The 24,418-nt window shown below is 51.6% G+C and overlaps 1 protein-coding gene across 1 annotated transcript in view; it reads right to left on the reverse strand.

Moving 5' to 3' along the window:
* The window catches only part of LOC133355173 (uncharacterized), a 92,136-nt gene that overhangs the window by 60,163 nt on the left and 7,555 nt on the right, over nucleotides 1-24,418 (reverse strand). The window lies entirely within an intron of this gene.

Genomic DNA, 24,418 nt, shown 5'->3' on the forward strand with positions numbered 1-24,418 from the left:
GGCGAGTGCGGCGTCACACGCCGCTGTCGTTTAACACTGCGCCTGTGTTCCACTTAAACGGCGAGATATCAAAGGCGCCACCTCGTCGGTTTTCATGTCCATAATTCATAAACTGCATCTCGTGATGTAAAAGGCACGGCGGAGACTGGCGGCCCTTTAAAGTTGAAGCTGCTGGGAAATCACCGAGCGAGCTTCTTCTCACGCGGCACGTAAACCACGAGTTGGCGTATCGTATCTTCACTCTGCGCTGGTCAGGGTGGTGAAGTATGGTCAATTAAAACTAAAGTATTTTTATTTTACCAGGTAAGACGCACTAAGCTGTATAGCTCGTTTTCAGAAGCAACCTGGCCACAAATGATAGCTCAACAAAGTGGCTTGTCACGTGGACATTTATTCGAGCCAAATAAATGCACTTTGATTCAAAATGTGGAGGGGAAAACTGGAGAAAAATCCATGCGACCACGGGGAGAGAGACATGCAAACTCCAAATATACAGGCGGCACGGTCGGGATCGAACCCATGGCCTCCTGTGCGTATACCAGGCGAGGTGGTTAACAACTTGTTACCGCGGCGACCCTCAATAACCCCGCGACCCACACGGTGTGTGCACTCCACTGTCCAGCAGTGCATTGAGCCGTTGCGGGTCGTAGAACTAGAATGGGCATTCTTCTTACACAACAGCCATCAGGCAAACTTCAACGAATGTGCTGCACTGGGGCAGCAGGGCGTGTACAGAGGTAGGCGTTGCTCTTGCTCCTCTGCTGCTCCCGCTGTCTAGAATAATATTCAGCGCAACGTTGCCACTTCAGATATCCCCCCATTGTTTATTTCAAGGTGAAGATTCGCCCCTTCTGTTTTGTAAACGACTGTTCTCGCTAAGCCTTCACTCCGCCTGCCTGCATTGTGGTGCTATTTGTACCATTCCTACAACACGCTACTCTGTGTGTCGCAGACTGATACGGTCTGTCAGCAGCGGGGCGATGTTGTGACGTGTAATCCCAATTTCACTTTTCAAATTTGGCAAATGTGGACCGTGAGGTCGGCACACAACGGCTGGCTCGTTTCTCACGGCGTTGGTGGGCGGGGGGAGGGGGAGCTTTAACGTCCTCGCGTATGTAGTCGGGTTAATTCACCCGCAGTACGAATCAGGGGAGGCCTGTCAGATTCGAACCGCGAACCTCTTCAACAAGCGGCGAAGGCGCCCCCCCCCCCCGTGTTCGTTCAACTTCCTTCACGATTCGCACCGATGCGAGCCGCACTTCCCTTGCCCTGGTTACGCCGTCGCGTTGATCCCCCAGCGCCGCTCACAGTCATAAATCCGGCTTGGGTCAGAAAGAAAATCAATTCTTGTTTCTATAAACGGCACGAACGTGCTGAGCGCTCCCGAGATAGTCAAGAAGCGCGCGACTTATCAGCTGAGCCGACACTAAATAGCGAAATGAGACGTCTCTTCAAATCGTTTGCACGTCAACATCTTCACGTGACGATGGAAATAAACGGATTTTTTTCCTCCCGCAGGAGACTTGACAGCGGAGTTGGCTCTGTTCCAAGCGGCAGGCCGCATGCGATCATCAAAATAATAAAAAAAAATGTGGTGTGAGCGCCATGTGACGTTTCTTTAAAATTAGGCAAAAAAAACTGCGCTTCGCTGTGCCGCATGAGAGCGGCGGCGCGAAATCGAAATGCGGAGATTGGAGATAAGTTCAACAGCGTCTGGAACATCATCAGCGGTGCAGAGAGAACACTCATCCCTGTAATGATCTGCACAGATAAAACCCTGCTTGGAGGTAATCACGTCTCGCCGGGGGGGGGGGGGGGGGGGTTAAGCGACAGGGCTGTGTGATCTAATCCTTGAGCTTGCAGAGGATGGGGATAGATGCAACTGTCTTGTAGTGCCGTGCCCTTCAATGTGGCAAGCGCCTTGCGGAACACCGTCACCGAAACAAGACACTGACTGCAACCGTAAAATCCCTCGACACACGTGAGAGATGGAATCTGCACGCAACCGTTGACACAAACGCTGGAGCCACAACCAATTGCAATTTGCTCTCGGTTAATCATTTGCAAATATACAACACGCACATATTTCGCGAAACGGACGCAATGTTCAATCGAGAACTTGAAGGCGTGGAGGCAGAGCTCAAAGTCCGTCACATACCGACTGGAACAGGTGAGAGCCTGGACAGGTGAGAGCCTGGACAGGTGAGAGCCTGGACAGGGGAGAGCCTGGACAGGTGAGAGCCTGGACAGGTGAGAGCCTGGACAGGTGAGAGCCTGGACAGGTGAGAGCCTGGACAGGTGAGAGCCTGGACAGGGGAGAGCCTGGACAGGTGAGAGCCTGGACAGGTGAGAGCCTGGACAGGGGAGAGCCTGGACAGGTGAGAGCCTGGACAGGTGAGAGCCTGGACAGGTGAGAGCCTGGACAGGTGAGAGCCTGGACAGGTGAGAGCCTGGAGTCGTCTCAAGAAGCTTCTAGCGCACTGGAGCAAAACATCAACGCATTGCGTTGACTAAGACGCGGTGCACCCTGAAAGCGCATCGGAGAGCTGCAATAATTGTAACTCCGAGCTGCCACCGCACGGTAGACAGAAAGACGCAACGGGTGAGGGGGAGCCACAGACAAGCAGGAAGACAGCAACAGCCAGACAATTGCCCAAGCTCTTCAGTCCTCTAGATACTAAGATATGTTTTGGCAATTAATGAGTGTTTACATGTGGGAGGAAACCGGAGCACCTAAATGAAAACCCACGCGTGCAGGGGCCCTGGGAGGCAGATGGAACAGATGGCGATTAGTCCACATTTGCTCCACGGCCTCCTACTGGCGAGCCAGGGTACGGCACATCCTCGATGCCCACGGGAGAAGGGAGTTTCTCAAACATGTGTGCGGTGATCCACCAACCATCGCCCGCACCTCCGTGGCTGCTACACGCGGCGTAGCAGCCGCCCAGCTGTGCAGCTCAACCACGAAACCACGAACACGCAATACCGCAACGCACAACGGCAATAATAACATCACAACAATAATGGGAAATGAGTTGAGGACTCTTGTCCGTGGAGTTTCTGTGCCCCTCCCCTTGTTACGGTTCATGTTCTGTACGGGGGGCTCGTGTTGAATTACAAAAACAAAAACAGCACAAATTAGGTACCCAGAAGAGCCAACGAGTCACCTGGGTACCTACCTCCAGCATCGAGTGGCCGCTGGGATGCGTGTGAGCGGGCGAGCGAGTGACCGGGGTGGACGTGTGGGCGACCGGGCCGTGCGAGCAGCGGCTTGTGTGCCACGTTGCCATGCCAGCTCCCTGTGGTGTTGGGCCACGCTCTCTCTCTCGCTCGCTCTCTCTCCCAGGGGCTCCACGTGGAGTCACCGCTTCCTGTTGCGAGCAGCTTCCACCCCGCAAAGCGGCCGGGCACTGTACCCGCCAACCACAATTACAGTCATTTGGTGCACAGGCGTGACCGAGCTGACTTTTGAAAGCAAACAACGGTGGCAATCGAGCCAACGAGATTAAGGAGGGCAGCCCTGGCGAGATGAAGGAGGGCAGCTCCGGCGATGCGTGCAGCACTCCGCATAGAGACGCGGATGAATCACCCACAGCGGCTTCACGAACTTTTTTCCGGACAAACGTCCTTGTTGGCACGCACCTTCGAGTAATAGAACGTAGAGGTGCAGCCCTGCAATGTACCTGCTCAGGCCCACTGCTGGTAGATGGCCAGATGTCTCGGAAGAACTGCCAATGCAAACACGTCACTCCCCAGTAAAGATCTCAATGTTGGCCTGTGGTTGGAATCGTTGGGACACCAACGTTGACCCAACGTTGGCAGCCCAACATTCGATGTCCACTAGGTCTGGGGATGATAATAAAGGGATCTCTACATGTTCATTGCACAATGACACATGTGGCGATAAGCTGTATAAGACTTGTTGGGACAACTTCATGTCTGTTGAACCGTCGGAGGTGCAATCAAGGACGAAAAACTCAACACAAAAAACTGTTCTACATAAATGAGTTTTGAATCTGGATTTAAAAGAGCGTAGCTTCAGTGGCGTCCTAATATCGGGAGGAAGAGCATTCCAGACGGCCGCAGAAGCGCATCTGAAAGCGCGCGATGCAACAGTGACCGTCTTTGTTCGACGGCGAGCCAGAAGCTGCTGCTTGCGGGGATGAGCGGGGTCCACGTGATGGTTTATGCTCCTTGACGAGATCAGTGAGGAATTGTGGCTCAATTGTGGCGAGCGTTGTGTCCACAAGCCACACTTGCACGGACTCTCACCCCGAGTTGTTGGCAGCCTGCACACGCTGCCCTGTCCGATTGGTTTCTCATCATTCACAGACAGTGCCAGGATTGACCCATAAAGAACGAACACAGGCCACGAGATGGGGGGGGTCTGACAGATCCATGTCCGCCTGGCTGCGTCTCCCCCACTGCGGAGATGCAGTTGTTCATGTTGTTTTAGTTGTTTATGTTGTTTTAGTTGTTTATGTTGTTTTAGTTGTTTATGTTGTTTATGTTGTTTTAGTTGTTTATGTTGTTTATGTTGTTTTACTTGTTTATGTTGTTTATGTTGTTTGTGTTGTTTTAGTTGTTTTAGTTGTTTATGTTGTTTTACTTGTTTATGTTGTTCATGTTGTTTATGTTGTTTATGTTGTTTATGTTGTTTTAGTTGTTTATGTTGTTTATGTTGTTTTACTTGTTTATGTTGTTTTACTTGTTTATGTTGTTTATGTTGTTTATGGTGTTTATGTTGTTTTAGTTGTTTATGGTGTTTATGTTGTTTATGTTGTTTATGTTGTTTTAATTGTTTTACTTGTTTATGTTGTTTATGTTGTTTATGTTGTTTTAGTTGTTTTAGTTGGTTATGTTGTTTTAGTTGTTTATGTTGTTTTAGTTGTTTATGTTGTTTTAGTTGTTTATGTTGTTTTAGCTGTTTATGTTGTTTTAGTTGTTTATGTTGTTTTAGTTGTTTATGTTGTTTTAGCTGTTTATGTTGTTCATGTCATTATGCTGTTTATGCTGTTCATGTTGTTTTAGTTGTTTATGTTGTTTTAGTTGTTTATGTTGTTCATGTAATTATGCTGTTTATGCTGTTCATGTTGTTTTAGTTGTTTATGTTGTTCATGTTGCTTTACTTGTTTTAGTTGTTTTAGTTGTTTTAGTCGTTTATTCACCACACCAGCAACGAATGCACGGGGCCAGTCAACCACAAGGAGGAGGCCCCACAGAGGTCCAGACAACACAAGTCACCAACGTGATCCATCGTCAGAAATGAAATGCAAGTTGCCAAGTTGGTATCACAGTTTGCTAGCCATCTTCTGCAATGCACAAATGTTCCCTGTATATCGCCTGTAACGGACTGCTGGGGGCAGTGCTGTTAGCGGGCAGCGCCTATGAAGGCCGGCACGGCCAATGAGGGAGCAGGCAGCCGGCATGAGGTCCTGCCACATTTGCCTCCCCAGTGGCGATGTTTACACACCGCAGCAGGTACTAATTTGAGGCCGAATCGACCTAGGGGAGGCCCAGGACCGCTTCAGATGATCGTAACTCGTGTTGGTCGTGAGCAGGAATCGAAATCGCGTAGCCGAGTTCATAATGTAGCCCGCCAAGTGCAACGCTACCACTCCCCGCAATGCACAAAGGTAACACAGGACATAATCAGCAATGATCTATCCACTGCTGGATGAAAGCCTCCTCAAACGGCCAACACCTTTCGCAATGCTGCGAAGCAGCAATCCATCCATCTCCTTGGAGGACGTCCTCTCCATTCCCTCGTCTGCCCCTCCGTTGTTATTCCTGACCACCGGTCACCGTCCCCTCTCGCCATGACGCACCCTGGCCACTCGCTTCTCGTAGCCGTGTGAATGATGGCATGAACTTGCCAGTGTTATCTCACCCACGTGTTCCTCTGTCTCTCGACGTAATTCCAAGCATGCCCCTCCCTCCCATGCTTCTCCCTGCCATGCTTATTTGCGCACAGCGGTGAGATGTTCACTACCTCGCCTGGTATGCAGGTGGTCGTGGGTTCGATCCCGACCGTGACGCCTGTAAATTTGGAGTTTGCATGTCTCTCTCCGTGGTCGCGTGGATTTTTCTCCAAGTCCTCCAGTTTCTCCCTCCACATTATAAACACGTGTTTAGAGTATTTGGCTGATATACATTTCCACGTGATAAGCCACTTCGTTGAGCTATCGTTTTTGGCCAGGTCGCTTTTGAAAAGAGCTATTGAGTTCAGTGGGCCTAACCTCGTAAAACTAAACAGTTAGATAGTACAAATAGTTTTAGTTTTCCTGAGTGGCATCGGTGATTTTGAACCATGTTTCACAGCAAGTAGTGCACACGCTCACTGATATGAAAGCTCTCTCCTTCCGGATGCACATTGCTACTTTTCATTATGAAGTTCCACTTTTACAAAATGACTCCAACTTTCTCTCGTTTGCCTTTTTATTTCCAAACTTTTATTTTGCTCCACCTTCAATCGCCATACACATATTTTTTTTATCAAAACCCATGTTTCCCTCAATAGAGACTCGGGCCTCTTGATGTGCTCTCACCCAGATCATAAGTAAGAGATCTCCAGCTCCAGAAGCATTTATTGTAAATATAATAAAATAATAATGTCAACGCGTAACTGTGCGCCGCTGCCGTCACTGCACAATGTTCGTTCGCTCTTGAAGAGGATGGCTCGGAGGCACGAGGAGGAAGCACAGACGAGAGGGGAAACAAAAAACGCGTGGCTATTTTGTAGCAGAGTACGGCAGACCACGTGCACATGATCCAAGGGCAAACGCTCCCCCCCCCGTCTGAGTTGCTGGTGATGAAGCTGAGAATTGGAAGGCAATTTTTCGCCTGTCTGCCCCCGAGGTTTTGACCCAGTATCAGCGGCGTTGTTGGCTTAGTACCATGACATTGGCATTAACCCCAGGAGCCACCCGGGCAGCTCAAGCAGAACTCTTGTTTAAGTTTCCCCCTGAAAGACCGCTCGTACTAAACCAAACAAAGTGGTGCCGCGAGGCTGGGCTCTGCTGGGGCCCCAAGATAGCATCAGCGGCGGTCGGACCACTGGCCACAGCTCATGACTCACGGACAGCAACCTCGGGTCAACATTTTCAAACGTACAAACATTGCGAAAATAAATCCTCGTAAATTCCTAACGTGAGAAGAACTACGCCCGTGTCTCCCCGCATGCGATGGAGATGAATATGCATTTTACTCCCTCCGGCCTATCGGCATTTCCCGACCAACATTATCTAGCAGTAACAGCAGCAGCATTTGTTTAAGCAAGTTAGCTCTGCACCGGTTTCAACATTCTGGGTCTCATCAGCAGAGTTTGGCTTGCCAAACAAATACCGCCGAATGGATTACCAAATGTCATTGGCAAGAGCACTCCATACACCCTTTTGCCTGCGATGTTTGACGACACACGATGCCCGCTCGCTACATTTGGCATTCGGCTGTCGATCTCAGCAATGGCTTGCTTCGTCTCGCCAGGGATTAAACACCACACACACGGACGTGTGCGCACACGCGCCGTCGTGTGACGACGGAGGGCCTCATCACGGAGCGGGGTGGACTCGGGAGGTTTTCAAAGCTTTTGGGGAAACCATTCAAAGATTCCATCACGTTGCCAATTTGTAGGCAAATGGCAAATGCACAGGACATTGAATGCGAGCGATGGGACGTGTTGGGAGCGGAGTTTGTCTCGTGACCTTCTGCACAACTTTGTTTAGGAAATAATCTTACGTTCTCCGCAAATCTAATTCTTCCTTAATCGAGCTTCAACAAAAACAAAGTTGTTCAAATCGACTTGAAATAAATGGCTGGGTTAGGCCCTATAATGATGTGGTCAAAGTTGTGTCGCTAAGAACTATCCATCACCCAACACAGCCAAACAAATTGAAACATTCAGAAAGCCAAAATGATCATTATGCTGCCCAACCATAAAATCAATTATGACACCATACGGATGAAGGTGGCTATAGCATTAACCCATAACGACTATAAATTATAATAATTATTTTTATTTTCATAACTTACAACTCTTTTTGACAGTTACCTGAAGGCCTTCCATGTCGTGTCAATCATGGCAGTTTGTTGGAACATGCTTCACCACGCCGGTCAGTGTGCGGGGCGGGCGGGTGGGGGGGGGGCCGGTTCTCACAATCACTCGGCACCGACGCAAGCCGTTGTCAGGGACATCAAACTCTGGGGGTGGCAGCACGGCAAGCGAAGCGCCGCTAGCCACCGCGCCACCACGTCACCGCTCCGGCAAATTTTTCACAAAACGACCCCCGCGGACAACAGGCGAACTCACGGCACGCACGCGCGTTTCATAAAAACTACAACCCATTAGCGTCGCTCGGCATTTTCCGTTGCTCGTCGGAACAGAATGACTCGCCGAGGCAGGCGGAGGGGTTGGGGAGGGGGGGGACGAGCCAATACCGGGAAAGGCGGCCGCCGATGATTCCGGAGAGACTCCGCGTCGATGAGTTTTGCTTTCAAAGGGCGGGGGGGGGGGGGGCTTTGCGTCAACGCGAGGCGCAAAGCAGCCGCAGGCAACGCGCGAACGACGGAGACCCAGCGGCACGGAGACAGGCTGCGGCCCCCGCGCGCTCGGGCAGAGGAGCCTTCAAAAAAATCTAATCGATACACATGGCAAAGCTCCGAGCGCGCAGACACGTAAATCACGTGTCTTTATGGACTGCGCGTGGATGGAATGGCCACATGTGCCGAGCGTTAAATTAAAGCCACGTGCTTTGGTAACGCTGCCATGTAGCCAATGACATCATTCGGCTGTAATTGCTGAAAACCATCCCTCCCAGATCGTAAACATGGCTTTCCTGCGCGGCCCCTGAATTTCGCTCGCATTTTCCGAGGCAATCTCCGTCCATGGCCGTGAGGAATATTTGTACTCGAGATCCTGCCAGCGTGCGCTCTATTTCCCCTCGCTCTTCAAATTCGGCCACAGCTGCGAACGCTGTCGTCTTATCTGGAGCCGGGCGCACAGATCCCATGATGTCGTCGTACGCGCCAATAGCAATCGGGGTTGACCGATGATCTGGAACTCATCGATTCACTCCATTCAATCGTTCACTCACCGGCGGTCAGAAGTAGACGTACTGTCTGCTTCTCTACACTGTGGGTGTTAGCGTTGCCACTTGTCCCGTTGTTTGACCAAAACCAGGTACCCACAGGGCGCAGTATTAACCAGGGTGGCCTTCCGGATTAAAACCGCGAACCTCTGCAACAAGCAGTGAACGCGCCACTGCTCAGCCCCCAATGGGCCAGCACCAGCACCAGTGCTGTGTTACTTTCACGGCCTACTATCGCTCTTCTGTCGCTGCTACCATGATTACCGTTCACGTGAACCTCACTCGTTGATTCCTCCACTGACGTCGAGCACTCGGTCTAGCAGACTGGCCGTTTAGTCTCATGCACAATGTGTTCAACCACAACACTGCAAGCCACAGGAAAGACAAAGATCCCCCGTAAAGCCTTTAACAGACTGTCGGGGCAAGTGCTGTTAGCGAGCAACTTTCATGGCCAGCATGGCACACGAGGGGGAGGGTGGCAAGCACCACGCCCGGTCACCTTTGTCTTCCCATGGGCGATGTTTACACATCAGGCTGAGTCGACCTAGTGGAGGCCGTGGACCGGTTCAGATAATCGTCGCCGGGTTCCTAGCGCGGCGCGCTAACCGCGACACTACCGCTCCCCCTGTTACAACAACACACTCACTCACCCCATCACTCACCCCGTCACTCACCCCGTCACTCACCCCGTCACTCACCCCATCACTCACCCCATCACTCACCCCGTCACTCACCCCGTCACTCACCCCGTCACTCACCCCGTCACTCACCCCGTCACTCACCCCATCACTCACCCCATCACTCACCCCATCACTCACCCCATCACTCACCCTACCACTCACCCTACCACTCACCCTACCACTCACTAGACGGAGAATAAACTGTAACCAACATATATTTTATTTTACCAGGTAAGGCCCACTGAGCTAAGCAAAGTGGCTATCACAAATGATAGCTCAACGGAGCGGCTATTCACGTGGACATTTATAGCAGCCAAATACTCTAAACGCGTGTTTCTAAATGTGGAGGGGAAAACCGGAGGACCCGGAGAAAATCCACTCAACCACGGGGAGAACATGGGATCAAACCCACGACCTCCTGTATACTAGGCGAGGTAGTTAACATCTCGCCACGTGTCGGCAAAGGCTCCCCCCCCCGTAAGGGACAGACGTTGGTCTGCGTCGGGGCCTTCAAGAGGTCCTCTCGGTCCCAAGAGCGGCGTAGCGGCCACGCGTCTCGCCACTTTGTGTCGGCAGGGACATCGTCAGCAGTTGGGAGAAGAGAAGCCAGTAACGACTTCCTCACGCCGGGACAAAGTAAATAAATAGCGATCCAGCACGCGGCGGTGACGCACAGCCCAGGGGCCTCCGACTTAGAACAACATCGCCACGTTCCCAACATTCCTGGCGCCGGGGCTGGCGATGCTGGGTGCAAGCCCACCGCGTGCTCCTCCACGCGTGCGGGGTGGGTTGAGTCGTTAGCGATGAAAACATTGACGTGGCTATTATTAAAATAAAAAAATCACCAATGAAGGGTAAAGGTGCAGCCCTGCAATCGCTCGCTTAAGCCACTGCTGGTGGAAGGGTCTCCACTGGAAGGAGCTCTCGACAGCCGCTCTCTCGGGGGTATTTTAGTCGACTCTTCCACGCTGGGCAGACGTCTCGGAAGAGGTGGAAGTACCCACAATTGAGTTCAGTTAGTTTATTCCAGGTGATGGCCAGCGAGCTCAGAAGCCCTTGAGCAGCAGCGACCCGGCCAAGGCGAGCGGGGTGACCCCGGTGCACCCAGCGGGGTGACCCGGGGTCCCTCCGCCAAGCGGCGCGTCAACCGCAATGTGTGGCGCTCTCGCTGCCGCGTCAACTCGACCGGCCCCGTTTCCGCCGGCACATTTGCCAGGTCACGAGACAGCACGGTTTGTTTTTTCACCGCTAAAAAAATCCGCGCCGTGTCGAGCCGTGCCGCCGATATCGAGATTCGCGAGGATGAGATGCACCGACCGGCATCGCGGGCGTCGAGCGAGTTGCTAGGCGAGTAGCTGACGCCGTGAGTGCACCGTGTTCTCACACGCGTACCGGCTCAGGGCAGAGGCAACGGACGCGTCATAAGCCCTGGCCCTGTTAGGCCCCCAAAGTAGATTCAAGTGTCGTATGAGGCCAGCGTATCAAGCTTTTGTCACGTCTCGGCATATGGCCGGTGGAAAACCACCCGTACCACGAGGGCTCTGCATGCTGCATGCTGGCACGGCTCGGGTGAACCAGTGGAAAACCACCCGTAGCACGAGGGCCCTGCGTGCTGGCACGGCTCGGGTGAGCCAGTGGAAAACCACCCGTACCACGAGGGCCCTGCGTGCTGGCACGGCTCGGGTGAACCAGTGGAAAACCACCCGTAGCACGAGGGCCCTGCGCGCTGGCTCAGCTGTGTCAATGCAAACATGGATATTTGAAGTGGCGAGGCAGCACCGACAGGAATCCCCCACGCCTCTGCGTGACCTTGACGTCTCTATCGCTCCCCCGCCTTGCGCACCACGCTGCTCGCTTGCCGTGCATACAGAGGCGTGCGAAGTCTCGGGGGGGGGGAGGGGGCGATTTCAAGCCACGATTCCCAAGCCGCGGTGCGGGCCGGGTGGGGGGAGAGCGTCGGATGTCGCGTCCCGGCCACGCGTAAACTAGGCGGCGTCGCGTTTTAATTAACGTCCCCAAGGTTCGCAGGGGACAGGGCACAGCGTCGCCTCGCTCGGAGCCTTTGACATGCGGTGCAACGCACACACTGAGAATCAGTGATCATCTTTATTCATCCCGCAGAGATCCGAGGAGCTGTGAATCTCTTTCATAGATGTCCAATAGGTGCGGGTCAGAAAGTTACAACAACAAACAATAAAAAAACTATAGGAGTGCAAAGTATAGGAAAGGTAAGAAAAACACTCTAAAATATTTAACTAAAAATACACGATTCTTATTTTACCAGGTAAGGCCCACCGAGCTATTCTTTCTTTTTCAGAAGCGAACTGGCCACAAATGATAGCTCAACGAAGTGGCTGGACATGGTGGGAATTTATAGCGGCCAAATAATCCCTCACCAACGCGTGTCGATTTCATGGGAAATCCTAAAAATACATTGGCCAACGTGCTCGCGTTCAACTGCATAAAGTACAAATGTGTTGGGCCCCCACCGTCTGTAAAATGCCACATCCCAGCAGGCGTGGAACGTCGGGCCAACGTCGGGCCAGCGTCGGGCCAGCTTGGTTCTACCGCATGCCAACGTTGGGCCAATGGTGGCATGTTTACTGGGACGTGAGGAGATTTGTCCATCCACCACTGGATGAAGGCCTCCCCATGCTCTGCAGGTCATGGGGAGGTGTTTAACTCTACTTCACCACGCTGGTCAGTGCCGGTTGGCGGAGAGTGGCCCTGCAGCGGTTCAGATAGCACTCACCACGAATGTCAGACCATGGCATGGAATCGAATTCAGACAACCGGATTCATAGCGCGGTGCGATAACCACTGCTCGCTCATTATATTTACTTTTCTGGGAAGGCCTCACCGAGACTCAAGGCTCTAGAGGGTCTGGCCACAATGGGATGGTCCAGTATTCGTATGTCATTTTGGGGTAATAATAATAATTTAGATGTATAAAGCGCCCTTAAACAATCGTTCTCGGGACGCTATGCATGAAAAGGCAGAAATAGTTTAACATCAACCAGGGAATGAAGAAGTGAGAAAGACGTTTGAAAATAAGTAAAAAGAGAGAAAGTTATTTTAAACAGAGACGTTTCTTGTCGAGATTTGAAGATCTGTAGAGTCTGGGAAGTCCGGACCTCGGAGGGCTACGAGTTCCTGAGTTTAGGTGCCGCAATTGCAAAGGCACCTTCACCACCCCGAGTGTGAAGCCCTGAGACCGTGGGATAGCGAGCAATGCACAACCTGAGGATCTTCATGATCTTTTTCATGGAATGTACGTGGCTGAAGGAGGTCATGAATGTAGGGAGGAGCAAGTCCATTTAAGGTCTTGAATACCAGCAAGAGAAACTTAAAATCAATACGGGCACAGACAGGGAGCCGGTGAAGGGACAGGAGCACAGTTCTGTGATGTGACCCATGAAGGATGTACCTGTTACCACCCTGCAAGCCACATTTTGTCATTGGCATGTTGGGGTGTGCGTTTGGCATGTTCTGGAAAAAAAATTAAGAAAACAAACCATGCATTCGATGAAATAGCTCAAAACTCCACACAGATGCATTCAATCCATTGCTGACCTGCCAACTATCGGGCAGTGCATAGCTCATGGCTACAATGCCTGGTGTTCCCAGGAACTCTCCTGTCCCAAATACTAAGCAGGCTTAGAACTGCTTATCTTCAAGATTGAAAAACATCCATTTGTCAATCCACTGTTCGGCCAAGGCCTCCCCACACCACGCTCGTCATGGGGAGTGTTTGACCATACTTCACCAGGCTGGTCAGTGGGCCAGAACTAGTTCAGATATAATCACTACTGATGTCAGCCATCAGTGGTGATTAATCAATCAAACTCAGGTTGCGGGTTCATAGGGCAGTGTGAACATCACTGCACCGTTGCTGAATGCCTGAAGCTTCAATATCCGAATCAGAGCAGGCGCATTCAAGTTGCTTTGTTCATAAGCAGCGTAGAATCTCTCCGTATTCGCCAGCCTCACCCCTCTCCTTCAGCCACGTGAGTCAATCTCAGAACACCGTTGGCCGAGCCTGCCAGGTCTCTTGTGGATGCCACGGGATGAAAGGAAAAATAAATGACTCAAACTCATTTCGACCCGTCGAAGGGGCCTCCTAAACTTGGCCGTCTGGTCTCTCTTTCCCCCTCCTCCCCCCCCCCCCGAGTTCTAAGTCAGTGATCTTGAGAGGCGTCTGTGTCCCCCGCAGCTTCGGGACATGTGGCCCCGCCGTGCCGTCAGGCGAGTCACAAACTCAAAGGACACACATCACTGTGGGCCACTAAATCATTTTTTTTTAGCTGAAACATAAACTACGGCCTACTGCTGGCAATTCGGATTAACCGCTTAAAAGCCTGCGTGTAAATCGCGAGCGGCGCGTCTTTTCCTTTCATCGTTTTTTTTTGACACAGAGGGGCTCAATGCTCTGAGGTGCGAACACGCGGCGCGAGGTTTATGTAACAACGACTACGCCCGGAATGCGGTCGCGGGGCGAGGGAGAGAAAATGCTGGAACAAATAGAGCCAACATGAGGCTACTCATTGCCAGCCTACGTTTAGATTTATGGATTACCCTTGCGCCAGCGTTTTAAAGAGAGATTTGGGAATGTGCAAATGGTATGACCACCTGTCTATGAGCAGCACAAAGCTTTGGATCAGCGACACCAAAAGCCCAAGGATGCAAAACAGAGAAAACCACGATATCAGCATTAACACGATAGGTTTGTGTGTGTGTGTGTGAGTGTACACAGACACACTTCTACTAAACCCACTGGGCATGCACCAAACTGCCTCGTATCTCAGAAGCCACGCAGGATTGCCACGATGATTGTGAAGCTCGTTTCATCAACACGCTTTTCCAGGAAGGTCCGCCTGAGTTGTCGCAGCAGGAGCCGATGGTGATGTGCGCGTCATCCCAATCGCGTTGCTTGCAAGCCACTTCTCAGCATTGGGATGTTTGGACAATACTGGTGACATTGAATGATTTGTGTTGTTGTTCTATCACTGGATAGTGTTGCAAGGTCCAGGCATAAAACAGGCTGCTGCTGCTGCTGCAGCAGGAGAGGGCAGCACAGCAAACTCCATTGTTGTATTGCACTATGGAATACCGTCTATGCTCCCCACCTTTACCAACCCGCACTGAAGTACGGTCAGATATCCCCTCGACCGGCGTTGGTGCGCAGGGGAGTGGCAAACAGGACCGTGCATATCCATGTGCACACGCACAGTAGGTGCAGCATTTGGAGTGGTGGGTCCAACGGCGCGCGTGGTCCACACATGTTGCAAAGTGATACGATCCAAATACAAGGCCGCTCCCACCCAAAAGGATATCGTGATAGGTGGGTGGGCGGGTGGGCGGGTGGGCGGGTGGTGGTGGGTGGGTGGGTGGTGGTGGGTGGGCGGGTGGGTGGGTGGTGGTGGTGGTGCAGCGGTTGGCTGGCGCTGGCGCTGTGAATCTGCCAACCTCGGCGAGCTCCAATCCCCGCCACAGGCAACATCAACAGCCACCAGTGGGCATCGCCGGCTGCTCAGCAGTGACGCATCGGTGCTCATCTCCTATCCATTTACAGCCCTGCCGAGCCAGCCGTGAAAACTCCACATTCCTGTGGCGGTGGCGAGTCTCTCTATAGGACAACCACCGTGGACTTTCACTGAAAGTGGTGCTCATTTTATAGATCCCCGGAGGGATGATGGGCCGAGTCAACCCCCAACCAGTGGCAAGATGTAAACTAGCTAACCTAGGATGCGGGAGGTCGTGGGTCCCATCCCGACCCTGACGCCTGTATATTCGGAGCTTGCGTTTCTCTCTCCCCGTGGTCGCGTAGATTTTTTTCTCCAGTTTCTACTCCACTATTAGAATCAACATCACGCGTTTCGAGTATTTGGCTGCTTATACAAGCTATCGTCTGCGATAGCCAGCTCGCTTCTGAAAGAGAGCCCAACAAGCTCAGTGCGACTTACCACCCAACCCCCCCCACCCCCCATTGCAAGCCACTCGCTCTACCGCCGCCTCACTGGCCAGCATCAGCGGCGGGTGACATCCCGACCGGTCAAGCGCGTGGACTGACAAAAGAGCTGTGCACAACTACGAGCTGTGTACAATCGTAGAACTCTAAAGTGGAACAAAGTCAAAATGCTCAAGGAAACTTGGCAGTCTGAGTGCATCTCACATTTTCAACTGGACGAGAGACCGTTTTAAGAGAACGAGCCTCTCTGCACGGGGATCGAGTGTCACCCCCTCGCACACGCGGTACTTCTGCAGGCGCTCTGGTTTCCTCCTGTGCGTATAAATGCTCATTAATTGACTGAAAGCATCTAAACCTTTGCCCATCCCGATGGCGTACGTGTACATCATCAGATGTGTATGTCATCGGAACGGAATCAGAAGAAAATAATAACTATCGGTACGTCTTCAGGTCAGAAGATGTATCGAGGCTCCCACAAGGCCATGCAGGAGGAGGGTGTGTGGCACACTTTTGCGCCAGCTAACGTAGAGTGCGGTAGCGTCGCTACAGTTCTCTGCGGTGAGCATAACGTCTTTGAAAACAGCAGCACTACGCCTCTCTAAATCAAATTAACGCTAACCGCTTGCGCGTTCCGAGATTCAGCGGCGAAAAGGACCCACCCTGCAACTTGCAGATGTCTCGGAACGGGAAAGGGTTACTAGAGGACCACAGAACTTGGGCAATTGTTGGTAGCGCCGTCTCACCGGCCGGCTGATGCTGCCGCCTTCCCACTTGTCTGTGGCTCATCATGCTTCTGAGCCGTTCTCGCTGGGAGTGAGCAAATACTGCACCCTTTACAAGTGGAAATTATTATTATTATTGCAAAACAATGCCACAGTGTAGGGGTTTTCAGTTTTACCAGCATTGATTTCATAAAACCTTAAGTTTGAGTTGCCCTCACTAAATACTAAATACAAGCTCTGTTCCTTGCAGACGTGTTTTTGCTCCCGCGCACATTTTCCTTCGTGCCCTGCGAAATTTCCATCAAAATATTTTGCAAACAAGTCCAAATGTGGAATAACATCTACGTGCATGCATTTTTTATAAGGTCTCATTTCACTAATGTATTTTCTTTTTTATTATATCTGGCTCACTTCCTTACCACCCGAAATGCCCCCAATCTCAATGAATTTCAGCAACTAAGCTGGGTTGAGCCTGGTTGATACTTAAACTAAACTCAGCTATTTTTTATTTCACCAGGTAAGGCCCACCAAGCTATATATCTCTTTTTCAGAAGCGACCTGGCCACAAATGATAGCTCAACAAAGTGGCTTATCACGTGGAAATTTAAAGGAGCAAAATACTCTAAACGCGTGTTTATAAATGTGGAGGGGAAACCCAGAGAAGCAGGAGAAAAATCTACGTGACCACCACGGGGAGAACACGCAAACTCTAAATATACAGGTGTCAGGATCAAACTCACGACCTGCTGTATATCAGGCGAGGTAGTTAAGATCTCGCCACTTGAATGGGCGATCACCACCAGGGTTTGCCAGGTGTTGTGGGTCTGGAGCTGCACGGTGTGGCCAGGAGATGGCAATGCTGAGCATCAGGCCCTCCTCGGATGGCCGAACATCCCAATTTAGCAGGACCCTTGAGACCCAGCCGAGCATCCTCGCTAAAACTTTTATACAGTCATATTATTGCTACCATTTTATATTCAACATACAAGTACCACTAAATACAATCTACAAAGAAGATCTCACAAATTTGAATAGAGCATTTATACTCGAAGAGATGATCACCAATGGACACGACTGGTGACGGCTTGGCAACTACAGGAGACGAAGATGACTGAGAAGCCATCCACTGTAAAGCCTGAGCCACGAGATCAAGTGTGTGTGCAGCATGGAGTGCGGCATCGCAGGACTCAGGGTTCACGACAGCATGAGGAGGCCTTCATCCAGCAGTAGACAATGTGGCCCACGATGAGAATTTTCGTGTATCGGACACAGAATTGCCACGCGTGGACACAGCTTGATAATAATATATTTATGTATACGCGCGCACACACACGCACGACTCCCACGTGCATTTTTAAACACATTCTTTTAATCTCTTGCCCGCGTGTCCGTGCCGCTGTGAGATGTCCTGTGGTCTATTTGCACTCGAGGGTGTGAAGGGGGCAGTTGCGTAACACTCGCTGCCGTGGGTTCAAAGGTCCCACAAAGCCAAGCCAACGCTGCGCTACATAGGGGGTGCAAACAGTGTGTGTGTGTACGGATATGGAGTAAACGCTTGATTATATTATCTGTGCGCGGATTATTGAGGCTGCAGAATAAAACGTGCTGGTACATTTTGTCTTTAATAAACAGAGAAAGCGTGCCACTGCGCACTCGTGCGCGCGCTGCTTCTCGTGTCCGCTGCTCCCGACTCGTTGCTCGGCGAGCGGCGACGCGGCTTAGCCGTGGCGCGCGCTCGTTGCTTGTTGCAGAGCTTCGCGGTTCGGATCCAGCAGGCCGCCCTGGCTAACGCTGCGGGTGTATCCAACCATAAAACACGCCGTCGTCTGCTTCACGGTGGACGTTCATTACGCGATGATGTCATCCGTAGGAGCGGGCCACTGTGCGGCGGCCTCATGTTACAAATTAGGAAAACTCCGTTGCAAGGGCAGAATTGGGATTTTACGCTGCGAGTTTCGTCGTCGGTGTTGTTGTCTTGCCGAGGCCATTCCCTTCCCCCGCATTACCCCACAGAGTCGAGCAGTTGACACGAGAGAAGCTCCCCATGGTGGTATCACGGTGAGCGGCGTGGCAGTTTGTTGCCACGGTGCAAGATTCCTTAAACTCCCCCCCCCCAAACGCCTCTGTCCACACGGCAGTGTCAGTGTACAGCATCACCATTCAATTGATCGGTGGTGGGGTAAAAAGTGGGTATTCCCACCTCTTCAAAAGATGGATGGCCTGCATGGAAGAGTGGTTCAAAATACCTTATCTGGTGACGTGCATCGCTATCGAACAGTGCTGACCCATTGGTGGATATTCCACATTCCCATGGTAGGGTCAAATTTATACAAAAATAAATAACCGACACATGGGGATGAGCCTCGATTACGACCGCGAACCGCGCGACACAAACCAGAGGAATCGAGAGCGGCCGCCGACGACCTGGGAGCGGGCGAAGGCGGCGCACCCACGGCGGACACGCGCAGCCCGTCTGAGCGTTGACGACGCGAACGCGATCACGTGCGAAGATGCCCCAAAGGGTGCTCGGGCCACGCTTAATTCCACAAGACAGAGCCAGTCAGGAGCGGTTACGTCCAGCACCGCCAGGTGCACACGCCGACAAGGAAAATTATTAAGCGCATATGGCTTCTAAAATGCGTCACAAGTTCCGTGCCTCGTGATATAATTCTCTCCGCGACTCGCGTTCGTGTTGTAACCGCCGCGATGCGCTCGTCACGATGTCCGACGTTTCACTCCATGGGATGTGAACTCCCTCGCCTGGTACACTGGAGGTCGTGGGTTCCATCTCGTCCCTGACACCTGCTGTATATTTGGAGTTTGCATGTCCTCCCCGTGGTCACGTGGATTTTTCTCCGGGCCCTCCGAGTTTTATCTCCACATTTAGAATCACCGTCACGCGTTTCGAGTATTTGGATGCTATAAATTTCCACGAGATAAGCCACTTCGTTGGGCTATCATCTGTGGCAAGGTCGCTTCTGAAAAAAGAGCTACATAGCTCAATGGGCCTTACCCAGTAAAATAAAAAAATAATTGCTTAATAGTTTAAATAAAACGTGACAGGAGCTTCTTCAGAATTCGAATTATTAGTTTCAGAAGAGACAAACCGGAAACACAACGCGGCGGTTCCACTACGAACACACATGGAGAGCAGCACACAGCCGTGGGATACAGTCCCTCGGGGTGAAACAATGTCAGGTTATTTTGTGTTTATGCTCATGATTAGTGTAAGCAATTCTAATATTAATATAACATGAAGAAAATATTCGACTCATGATATGTAAGCATACGGTCGTGTATTTTTGACGCTTTGGAACTTCAAAATATTTGTGCAGATGTCAAAGCAGGGGGGACGTCTAATAATATTGATCACCATCTCAAAATATGCGCAGTTCACAGACGTCACATACAATTACGGGCTTCACAGTGGACGTTCAAGACCCCGTGGCGTTATTTGAAAAATAGCAAGGCATGCGTGCCAATGTCACGCACCCAAATTCACTGAGTTGACAAATTGCAGTGCTCGCAAATTACTTGATTAGTAAAAGCACGTGGCAACATCGCACCCGACTGGCAGACAGACGTCCCACTTGCAGGCCTCTGCTGCTGCGGCTGCTACAGCATTCACCTAGTGCTGCACAGGGATAGCTGCCAGCAGGGGTCCCCTAGGCTAGACTACACGGCAACATCGCCCTCTACCAGCAGACTGATGGGCATTTACAGGCCAGCTGCCGAGCCGCCTCGTGCCGCATAGAGGCAGCTGCCACTGGGGGTCACCTGGGCTCGACGTCTTCTGGAGACATTGAAGCCCGCGCTCTATAAACACGAATCCTTGTTCAGGCACATTTCGCTGTAAGATCCGATTTCATATATTTATTTCTGCAATTTGGTCACGTGTGTTGCCTTCCTGACGAAGGCAGCGTCGACACCAATTGATTTACCTACCCAGTACAACGTCGCATATCCGACCGGCTGGGAACCCAGGTATTGTATAGGCGGATATGTGAAAAAGTCGGATGAGTGAATACTTATAGAAAATGACAATGACACCCATGCGCACGTGGGTGTAGTGTCGTAATTGGGCGCAGGCGGTTACCTGGTCAGGGCGGACATGTCACGGTCAGACATGCGACGTTGTGCCGTGTCCACAACTTAACGGAACGGGTCTCAGAGTACGTCCCCCGCGGAGACCGAGCGATGAATCATCTTCGTGGCTATCGAGGTGCACGGTGGACTATTGTTATTTTTATCACATCATTGCGTGGTTTGGGAGGGGAGGCCTTCATCCAGCAGTGGATTGATCATGGCCATTGACGATGACGACCGAACACAGATCACAATCACAGCGAATAGTAATGCCCTGCTGGCGGTGTCACAAAGTGGCCTGGCCACGATATTCCGAGCTCGCTCAAGACAATTCATTTTAAAGAGGCGTGGGGGGGGGATCGGGGGAGGGAGCAGGCCGACAGCTGCCACGCCGATAAGCATGTACAACACGCAGTCCTCACACGCATCGTCGGCCCACTCGGCGCATTAGCATATCAAAGAGGCACAGCCTGAGAATGTCGACTTGCGTTCCCCCAACCCCCCTGCGCCCCCTCCCCCCACCCAGTCCCCAGCCCCCCCCTCCCTTCCCACGGCCACCACCGCCGCACAATCTCGGGCAACCCACCGAGACAACCGGAACGCGCTTTGCAAAGCGGCGGAGGCCAAACTCGCCACCCAATTATCAGCGACGGCGCAAAGAACGGACAACGCCGATGTTCGTGCCACCCCGCATGGCAATGAGCGGGCAGCAGTGGCGGTGAGGGGGGGGGCATGCGCAAGCCAAGATACAGCTCAGAGACCCAAGTAGCTCAAGCAAGAGTGCCCCCCCCCCCCCGCCATAGTCGTGGAAACATACGGGGGTGACAAGTCAAATATCAGCTCGAATTCGAATCCCAGAGGACGTAATAAGATATTCAATCTGAAGAGCCAATTCATCTCTCTCGTCGCCCAACTAAAGCTTGTTGGCGTTCGTCTGCATCTCTCGTGTCACCGCATCTCTCGCGCGTCTTCTCTTCTCACCGCTTAGCACCTCGCTAGGACTGTCTACTATATTTGTATGCGGTCGTCGAAAGGGCCGGGGGAGGTGGTGGTGTTTGGTGGGGGGGGGGATCCCCAATTTTATTCCCGCCGCGGAGCGAGCGAGCGAGGGGAGTGAATCGAGGCGGAAGTCTCGAGACGCAGACGCGGCGGCGGTCTCGCCGGCAAAATCTGGCGTCATGTTGCATCGGCGCATACGATTTACATCGCATTAGCCGCATTTAAATAAAATGATAATGACCTCTCTTTTGAAATTCCAAATTGGCCGCACAATTGAGCGCATCTCTTTTGGAAAGTAATCCATTTAGGAGATGTTTTTTGAGGTGGATAAGCGCCAGTTTGCTTGCAGAAGCACTTGATCTGTTCTCGGCATATCATCGCAGATGTGCAGGGCTATTACAAACGGATCCGACGTTAAGTGGCCTTGAGAGAAATGCATGATTCAGATCAAAATAAACATTTGAAATCGGTGCGCTTATATAACAATCATAATAATCATAATTATAATTATTGATTATTACACTGCTGGATGAAGGTCTCCCCCACGATCTATCGATCATGGGGAGTGTTTGACCATACTTCACCACACTGGTCAGTGCAGATCGGTGCAGAAGGTGGGGGGACTGGATTTGTTCAATCTTAGCTATGGTGGTGGTGGGTCACTGGCTTCATAGCAAAGTGCGCTAACCACTGCACCGCCACTCCATTTCGTAGACGGAACATTCCATTGTAATGCGCATCGAGGTATTAGGTGTCTGTTAGAAATGAAATCTTTTTTCGGAGTAAAGTCAAACAGACAATTTAAATAAAGGTAAGTGCAGGGTTTGATTGGTCACCGAATATTTTCCAGATTGTTGTTCAGACTGGAATGAGGCACATGACTCATTCCCCGTGACTCATTCCCCGTGACTCATTCCAGCACGTGCCGAGAGGCATACTGGAAGTGGTGTGCCGGGTGTTGATTTGTGTTTGGCAGTCATTTGACCCGGACAGTCCTTGTTGGATTATCCAGCAGCGCTCTTCACTCATGTGCAGAGGGGGGAGGCCACTTTCGCCGATAAGACATCACCAGCGTGAGGGCCGCCACACATTTGAAACCATTGGGCGTTTGACAACAGCACGATGACGATGGGGGGCATTCTCACTTTGGGCCGCACTAAAGACCAGTCGTGGCCCACAGGCCTCGCAATGAGAAACACTGGATCCATCCCTACTCAAGTGCATCCTATAATCCCCGGTACGCACTCGGAACACCCACTCCTCCATAGCCGAGAGAACTTCCCCGTCGCGTTCGTGGCGACGTCAATCCACCCAAACTGGCGGCGTGAGATCCGCGACGTCGCGCGCCACCGAGCGTCTCCACGACGTGCGCCGTGCAGAGCGACAACACCACCCTCGATGCGCTCCGCACGCAAAGGGGAACACATTTGGCTGCGAGATCTAAACCGGGCTGTGCTGGGACAGTGTCCTTAATTGGCACACCTGCCAATACAGGCGGGAGCAGCGTGCAAGCTTCGTGCCCCGAACCGGTGACCTCTGAATGCAGTGACAATGCGCGGCCATTTATCATCTCCGCGGGAGCCTCTCGCGGGTTCTAAGGGGCGACAGAGACGTTCTCGCCGGCGTCACGTTTGTCGATCCGTCCGTGCGCGCCGCCTGCCCCGCCTGCCCCGCCCTCCCCATCGCCTGGCGCCCACCCAGCGACCCGTGCACGCGGCAGATGCCCGGCACGGCCCGGCGCCTGCCAGCTGTGGCGGGGGCGTCGAGGCCGACGCGGCCGTTTTGAGATTCGGTCACAACAAAAAATATTCGCAACAAAATCCAACCACATCGCCACCACTGCCACTGCGAGGGAAATCCTTATCCACCCACCACCCTTCTCCACTAACCATCTTTCTCCACCTACCACCCACCACCTACCACCCATCTCCACCTACCACCTTTCACCTATCACCTACCACTGACCATCCTTCTCCACCTACCACCCTTATCCAAGGGTTGGTGGATCATCGTTCAGACGTGTGAAACTGCAAGGTGGCCAGGAAATGGTTAAACATACCAAGGAATTCGTTTGTCATCAAATATATATTTTGTTTTGCCAGGTCGCTGGTCGACAGAGAGGAGGTGGCACGTGACCAGTAGTCGCCGCAGCCATAGCGAGAGGCAATGTTGTCAGTCGACGAAGCGGACAGAGGTGGATAAACTCAATCCCTGTGTAGTACAGAAAGTAGGTTCGTGAAATTGAGTTGTGCGGGACCTTTAAGTACCACTCCCCTCATACGTGCTGATATTCTCTATGGATTTTCTTTGGATTTTTCCAGTTTCCTTCCACAGAGAAAACACTCCTTGAAAGCATAGTTGGTCAAAGAGCCCAATGCAGGACCCTCATAAAAAAATAAGTGGAGACTCTGCGAAGCTTCCCAGGACAAATAAAGGGCGTTTAATACAACTACAAACTACGTTTTATTGTCTTCTTGGTTCTTTCGGTAAAGTCTTTCCGACAGACCTGTTCTTCACCTGAGGACGGCTGCTTGCGTTGTGGCCGAAACGGCGTGAGAATTATTTTATTTTATTATGTTTAATTTTTATTATTTTATTATTTCCCTTCTACGTGACTTTACCAAAAGAACCAATAAGATGAATCCCTGCAGTCACGAAAGCTTTAAATCGATACTTTTCATTAACCAGGTAAGGCCCACTGAGCCTTGTAGCTCTTTTTCAGAAGCGACCTGGCCACAAAGAGACAGCTCAACGAAGAGGCTTATCGTGTGGAAATGTATTGCAGCCAAATACTCTAAACGCATGTTTTTTAATGTGAAGGCAAAAACCAGAGGACCAGGAGAAAAATCGACGTGACCACGAGGAGAGAGATATGGC

The sequence above is a fragment of the Lethenteron reissneri genome, chromosome 50, assembly GCF_015708825.2.
Source record: "Lethenteron reissneri isolate LAM-NWPU_2019-01 chromosome 50, ASM1570882v1, whole genome shotgun sequence".
In the NCBI taxonomy this organism is placed as follows: domain Eukaryota; kingdom Metazoa; phylum Chordata; class Hyperoartia; order Petromyzontiformes; family Petromyzontidae; genus Lethenteron; species Lethenteron reissneri.